Here is an 8,336-nt window from a genome sequence, read left to right as displayed (position 1 = left end):
AGACCTATTGGTGGAATAGTGTCCCAACTCATCCTGCTCATGAACCTACAATCACTTTAGTCTACAATATTTTAGTCTTCAAGGGGGTTAATATGAATCCATTAAGCATTGCATTCACGTATCCTGAATCTTGGCTTAAAATGTATTTTTGCATCCTTGTAAAATCCTTCTAAAACCTTGATCTGAGTAGTTAGTGTTTGACAAATATTTGTTGTACTGTGTACACTGAGCTGCTGTGCAATCTTCATATTGTTCATGCAAAAACTTATACACTATTTGTAGCTGTCCTGTTTTCCTGCACAAGCATGTCCTGGACCGGGTCCTTTTGTGTGCAGTTGATCTTACTGCAGATCTTGGGGGCTTCAGAAGCAAAACTGTAAGTAAAAAGTAGCTTTATGTGTTTTCTGTAAAAGTGATATAAAAGATGATCCATCATCTGTCCTGTATAAGAGCAGCAAATACTGTCACAGCTAAAGGTCTGTACTTCTGTTTTTGTGCTTTGATCTGGGATATCAATAGGCATGAAAAATTGCCTACATCTTCTCATACATGTAGTGTCCTCCTGATAACCAGCCATGATATCCTTATTGTGGTCAGGTTATCTTCTCATACATGTAGTGTCCTCCTGATAACCAGCGATGATGTCCTTATTGTGGCCAGGTTATCTTCTCATACATGTAGTGTCCTCCTGATAACCAGCCATGAAGTCCTTATTGTGGTCAGGTTATCTTCTCATACATGTAGTGTCCTCCTGATAACCAGCCATGATGTCCTTATTGTGGTCAGGTTATCTTCTCATACATGTAGTGTCCTCCTGATAACCAGCCATGAAGTCCTTATTGTGGCCAGGTTATCTTCTCATACATGTAGTGTCCTCCTGATAACCAGCCATGAAGTCCTTATTGTGGTCAGGTTATCTTCTCATACATGTAGTGTCCTCCTGATAACCAGCCATGATGTCCTTATTGTGGTCAGGTTATCTTCTCATACATGTAGTGTCCTCCTGATAACCAGCCATGATGTCCTTATTGTGGTCAGGTTATCTCCTCATACATGTAGTGTCCTCCTGATAACCAGCCATGATGTCCTTATTGTGGTCGGGTTATCTTCTCATACATGTAGTGTCCTCCTCATAATCAGCCATGATGTCCTTATTGTGTCTAGGTTATCTTCTCATACATGTAGTGTCCTCCTGATAACCAGCCATGATATCCTTATTGTGGTCAGGTTATCTTCTCATACATGTAGTGTTCCTCCTGATAACCAGCCATGATGTCCTTATTGTGGTCGGGTTATCTTCTCATACATGTAGTATCCTCCTGATAACCAGCCATGATGTCCATATTGTGGTCAGGTTATCTTCTCATACATGTAGTGTCCCTGTCTGATAACCAGCCATGATGTCCTTATTGTGGTCAGGTTATCTTCTCATACATATAGTGTCTCTGTCTGATAACCAGCCATGATGTCCTTATTGTGGTCAGGTTATCTTCTCATACATGTAGTGTCTCTGATAACCAGCCATGATGTCCTTATTGTGGTCAGGTTATCTTCTCATACATGTAGTGTCTCTGATAACCAGCCATGATGTCCATATTGTGGTCAGGTTATCTTCTCATACATGTAGTGTCTCTGTCTGATAACCAGCCATGATGTCCTTATTGTGGTCAGGTTATCTTCTCATACATGTAGTGTCTCTGATAACCAGCCATGATGTCCTTATTGTGGTCAGGTTATCTTCTCATACATGTAGTGTCCTCCTGATAACCAGCCATGAAGTCCTTATTGTGGCCAGGTTATCTTCTCATACATGTAGTGTCCTCCTGATAACCAGCCATGATGTCCTTATTGTGGTCAGGTTATCTTCTCATACATGTAGTGTCCTCCTGATAACCAGCCATGATGTCCTTATTGTGGTCAGGTTATCTCCTCATACATGTAGTGTCCTCCTGATAACCAGCCATGATGTCCTTATTGTGGTCGGGTTATCTTCTCATACATGTAGTGTCCTCCTCATAATCAGCCATGATGTCCTTATTGTGTCTAGGTTATCTTCTCATACATGTAGTGTCCTCCTGATAACCAGCCATGATATCCTTATTGTGGTCAGGTTATCTTCTCATACATGTAGTGTTCCTCCTGATAACCAGCCATGATGTCCTTATTGTGGTCGGGTTATCTTCTCATACATGTAGTATCCTCCTGATAACCAGCCATGATGTCCATATTGTGGTCAGGTTATCTTCTCATACATGTAGTGTCCCTGTCTGATAACCAGCCATGATGTCCTTATTGTGGTCAGGTTATCTTCTCATACATGTAGTGTCTCTGTCTGATAACCAGCCATGATGTCCTTATTGTGGTCAGGTTATCTTCTCATACATGTAGTGTCTCTGATAACCAGCCATGATGTCCATATTGTGGTCAGGTTATCTTCTCATACATGTAGTGTCTCTGTCTGATAACCAGCCATGATGTCCTTATTGTGGTCAGGTTATCTTCTCATACATGTAGTGTCTCTGATAACCAGCCATGATGTCCTTATTGTGGTCAGGTTATCTTCTCATACATGTAGTGTCTCTGTCTGATAACTAGCCATGATGTCCTTATTGTGGTCCGGTTATCTTCTCATACATGTAGTGTCTCTGTCTGATAACCAGCCATGATGTCCTTATTGTCCTTAAGAATAACAGCAAGTAGAGATCTAGAAAACTGTAAGGAATTGATACAGAAAGTATACTGGGAAATTGTAGAAATGTCATTACATGATAACACTTATTATTGAAACTGGACAAACCCTTTAAATATGGTTATGTTTATGTGAAAACCTCTTTAACCCCTTCCCACAAAATCACATGAATATACGTGATTCGACGTGATGGGGTGTATGGAGAGGGATAACAGCCGTAAACAGTATCGACATTGACCATAGCTGGTAACATTTTAGATGTCACAGTTAAACGAAACCGCAGCATCTAGAGTTTGCAGGCACCACAGTTGCCGCCATCTATGACCGATCGCCAACCTCCAGATTGTCAGTGTCGGGCAACAGATTGGTTTCCATGAGAGTCGGGAACATGTTTAAGATTCCCAGGCTGTAGGCAGCATGTGATAGGAGTGAATTGATCTTCCTATACACTGCAATATATTAGTATTGAAGGGTATAGAATGAGCCAGGGGCGTAACTACCGGGGTAGCAGCGATAGCGGCTGCCACAGGGCTTGGGACATTAAGGGGTCCGGCGACAGCTGCTACCGCTGCATGGTTTGTTTGTTTTCCTTTTTTTATAGGCCGTTACCGGCCCTATGTATTTACTGATCCTGGCAGGGGCCGGTATCTGTAAGTGATGCCATGAGCCCCCCCCCACACTATTATTATATTTGGGGGGTCTTTTCAGACCCCCCCCCCGAGTATAATGATCAGAGGCCCAGGAGAGGTTATGGAACATAAAAAAAACAGTGCTACTTACCTCTCTGGGCAGGCTTCGGGCCAACTTGTGTGACGTCCCTGACGTCACATGACCGAGGCCTGCATCCTTATGCGTCCCCCGGGTCACGTGACATCCCAGACGTCATTGAAGATAGCCACCTTCATCGGGGAGTACAGCAGAGCCAGGGATAGGTCAGTAACAGTGTTTTTTATGTTTGTATCCCACCTGGGTCTCCGATTATTATACTCTGGGGTCTGAAAAGACAGCAGAGTATAATAATTGCTCATGCGTGGTCCACAATGGGGCAATAATGCTGGGAGAAGGGGCTACAAGGGGGCATAATACTGGGTGGAGGGGCCACTATGTCACTATGGGGCATAATAGTGTGTGCGGTGGGATCGGTCGGGGTCTTTGTTGGCGGTTGGAGGGGGGCCCCATGTCAAAAGTTTGATACAGGGTCCGCCATTCCTAGTTACGCCACTGGTATGAGCGATGAGAACTCCTAACATTTAAGTTTTTTTTTTCCAATTCTAACTCATTCAGAATTTTTGTCCAGTACATTACACAGGGTATTGTATGGTGCCATTACAAAGTACAATTTGTCAGGCATGAAAGGGTTAACCAAATTTGAGCTTAGACAAAGGTGGACACATCTGTATAAGGCATCAGACAGCAGAGATCTTATGATAGCTTATTATATGTTCTGGCTTCCCATCTATTGTACTTCTATACTCTATAAGTACATCATAATAGGATAACAGAGGTCCTAGGATGACCCAACGCTGGCCATAATGTCTTGTCTTATCTTCATGAAATTTGTTCAGAGCCTTTAGCCAACCGGTCATGCTTAACAAATAGTTGTAACGCCAGACTGATGTACAATGTCCATGGTGAGGCTACGAATACAAGGCAGTCCGGGGGAGTAAAGACAATACAAAATATTGCAAAGACCAAAAACAGAGAAGTCACAATGGGGCACTGGAACCTCCTTGTGGTGTTGTTTATAGTGCAGATCTGAATAAAAAGACTCAACCAAACAAAAAAAAAAAATGTTTTCAAGTTTTTTTTCTTACTATGCAATTGTAGCTGATGCATCCTAGTAATAAGTGATTAAAGAGATTATGGAAACAAAGGCTTTTACTTAAGGAGTGCCCTAGCTTAAATATATTTGTAAGTTGTAATACTGCTGCTGAGTTGGACAAAAAACTCAAAAAAATTCTTACCCCTAAGGCCTTAGAGGTAGCCTCTTCACACAAATAAATGTCACTGTAGTCTTGAGACATTTGTGCTTTAGCTGCCACTTGGGCCTGCAACTGATTGAAGTGGTTATTGGCCCCCTCGTAATGACTACTACATCTTAAAGAAGACCTTTCATGTCCTCAGAGATGGGCAGTATTATATAGCGCTAGAAAGTCGATAGTGTACATAATTCAGAGTGCTGTCGGCTTTCCCTGTATGTGCCTTGGTGGTGGAGACATCGATGCCATTAATTTTGGCACTGATATCTTCCCACTGTCAGGAGGGTGGGCCTTACAGGCTAGCATCATCGTAGGTCTGTGAGGAACGCCCCCCTACTGCACTCTAACATAGCCTTGTACAGCAAGAGAGGACGTTCCTTACCACCCAGCAATGACGTTGAGCTGTGAGAAATGCCTCCATGCCAGTCCACTACTGTCATGGAGGGGGGGGGGCATTCACAACCCAATGCCAACCCTTCTGACAGTGGGGAGACATCGGAGACAAATATCTCCAATATCTCCAATACCAAGGCACACAGTCAGCTTTCTAGTGGTATATAAAATAATATATTGATGAGGACATGAAAGCTCTACTTTAAAAAAAAAAATAGGGAGCTAGAGATGGGTGAACCTTCTAAGATTCATTACGTTGTCGGGTGGCTTGGGTCCTTGATTTGTTTCAGGTCATACAAGTTCAATATGAACCAGATGTGAAATTATTATACTCTGAGGCAGTGGCTTAACTAGGAATGGCGGGGCCCAGTGGCGAACTTTTGACATAGGGGCCCCCTCTGACCAACACTGGAGACCCCGACCGACCCCCATGAATTCCTGCGCGCTCTAGTATGCCCCATAGTGGCTCCTGCACATAGTATTATGCCCCATAGTGGCCCCTGCACACAGTACTATACCCCATAGTGGCCCCTCCACATAGTATTATGCCCAATAGTGGCCCCTGCACATAGTACTATACCCCATAGCGGCTCCTACACAAAGTATTATGTGCTACTGTGAACACCCATGAACAATTATTATACTGTACTCTGGGGACTTTTCAGACCCCAGAGTATAATAATCGGAGACCAAGAGGGGATACCAACATAAAAAACACTGTTACTTACCTATCCTTGGCCCCTCTGTACTCCACAGTGGTGTTGGCCTTCTTCAATGATGTCCGGGACGTCACATGACCCGGGATGTATCACAGAAGTAGGCCTGAAGCCTGCCTGGAACCCAGAGAGGTACGTAACAGTGTTTTTTATGTTCTCTCATGTCTCCTGGGCCTCCGATTATTATACTCAGGGGTCTGAAAAGACCCCCCCCCCCCCCCGAGTATAACAATAGTAAAAAAAAAAAAGCCTGGGCAACACAGTGGCTCAATGGTTAGCACTGCAGCCTTGGAGCCCTGGGTTCAAATCCTGCCAAGGGAAACATCTGCAAGGAGTTTGTATGTTCTCCCTGTGTTTGTGTGGATTTCTTCCCAAATTCCAAAGACATACTAATAGGAAAAAATGTACATTGTGAGCACTATATGGGGCTCACAACCTACATAAAAAAAAATTCCCAAAGTCTGCCTGGTACCCGGAGAGGTAAGTAACAGTGTTTTTTTATGTTCACTTCCCTCTCCTGAGCCTCCGATTATTATACTCAGGGGTCTGAAAAGACACCCCCCCCCGCAAGTATAACAATAGTGTTTGTGGGGCCTGCGGTGCCACTTACCGATCCCAGCCCCTGCCAGGATCGGTAAGTAAATAGGGTCGGTAGCTGGCTGGTATAACTCTAACCGGTAACGGCCTACTAAGAAAAAAAAAAAAAAAACGCGGCAGTTACCGGGCCCCTAATGTCCCAGGCCCTGTGGTAGCTGCTACTGCTACTACCCCGGTAGTTGCGCCCCTGCTCTGAATGATCTTCAGTTCCCAAAGTATAATAGCTGGTAATAGCTTTCTTTGATACCGTTCTTTTCAGGTACTATGCCGCCATCTTCTCATCAGAGATACGCGCCGATCATCCTGAGAACTTATGTGTACAAGTGGAGGGAGCTAAAGGAGAAACCAGTGTGAAAATGTGTCTAAACCTGGACACCAAGGACACCTCACTTATAGATGGAAAATTCCATCAAGACTCCATATTCACCTGCCGCAGTGTCCAGGTAAGTGGCCATAGGTTACAATGGGAAACAAGGACATGTCTTCTCGGTGGAAGTTCTATATATAATATTCATGTTACTCTGTATATAAAGTATATTTATTTTGTGTCCTTTCTTACTGATTCCTCCTGGGTAGACACTTCATCATATTATCTGTAAACATACAGAGAGTAAATTTGTGGTTGGCCGGAACCTGCTAATGTCAGTGAAGTCGGTGACTGGAGTGTAGCACTGGGATTATGGAGTTACTGCAGGTCCTCTCCTATGGTCCAGTCCAGGTGTTACTAATGTGCACCAGGCACTCCAGGTGTACGGCCATTAAGGAGGTAAAAGCTGCCAGAGAACAGGGTGAGATGTCTGTCTTTGGATACAGATCCTGTTCAGTTCCTATACACACTGTGCTTTGTGGAGGATGGACGCAAACCCAACTGACCGCAAGGGTGAGGAGATCTTCTGAACTGTCTATGTCCCCTGACACTCAGGACGGTTTATGTTACCTGCTTTGTTCATTGCTGCTGAAGTAGGCTGTTTTATGTTGGACTGTCTGAACTGTTTCCAATAAACCTGCACATGTGAACTGGAACCTACACTTCCGTGTGCCTGATTTATGTGGTAACATGCACATTCTGAAGATCCCGTGTTTATATATCCTATATGTGTAGCCTATATGCCAAGGGTGCGGGTGGGTGGGGTTAGAGATATGGTTTTTAGTAAAATCCATTTTTATTAGACCACAGATTATGAACATCATGAGTTGTAACGTGAATTTTCATACAGGGCCCGGAGTCCTAAGCTCGGCAACCCTTGGTATTATAATATAATAAAACCTAAAGTAATTTTGAAACATTACTTAACATGTATTTATTGCCCTTTAGACAACTATATGAATTTTATTTTTGTAGGTTCTTATTCCTGAAGAAAATGAGGCGGTCGGCACATGAACTGCGTTCATTGAGAATTCGGGGGAATCGGTAACCAACACCAGTAAAGTTCTTGTAAAGAAGCCAGTATCTAGAATTCTAGTCCAGACGGACAAAGCTGTGTACAAACCGGGACAAACTGGTAAGAAAACTCAAGCTGAGTTCACACACTCTTTTTTTTTTTTTTTTTTTTTTGAGCGGATTTTGACGCGGGAATCCGCCTCAGAATCTGCACCGAAAACCGTCTGGCGCGGCATTCCACTCCGGAATAGGACCAAATGAACGGGCCTAGTCGTGAGGGAGTGTCATGCTGCGGACGCCCACGGCTGATTCAGGTGCGGAATCCGCGGCAAGATAGGGCAGCTCGCTTCTTTTTTCTGCAAGCGGGAGAAAAACGGTTGCGGAAAAAAGAAGAGTACGGCTCCCATTGAAGTCAATGGGAGGCGGTTTCTCAGCCAGATTCCGCGTCAAAATCCAGACCAAAAAACCTCTGTTTTAGAGACTCCTTAGCCCGAAACAGAAAAAATACTTCCAAGGGTATGAAATTTGTATTATTTTCCAGAACTTCACAGTTGCTGTAATATGTGATCGTCAATAGAGAT

General features: G+C 43.8%; 1 pseudogene; it reads left to right on the top strand.

Moving 5' to 3' along the window:
* Positions 1-305: 305 nt before the first annotated feature.
* The window catches only part of LOC142219120 (alpha-2-macroglobulin-like protein 1), a 50,909-nt pseudogene continuing 42,878 nt past the window's right edge, over positions 306-8,336 (top strand).

The sequence above is a fragment of the Leptodactylus fuscus genome, chromosome 10 (genome assembly GCF_031893055.1).
Source record: "Leptodactylus fuscus isolate aLepFus1 chromosome 10, aLepFus1.hap2, whole genome shotgun sequence".
Taxonomy (NCBI): Eukaryota; Metazoa; Chordata; class Amphibia; order Anura; family Leptodactylidae; genus Leptodactylus; species Leptodactylus fuscus.
This window is presented reverse-complemented; position numbering and strand designations above follow the sequence as displayed.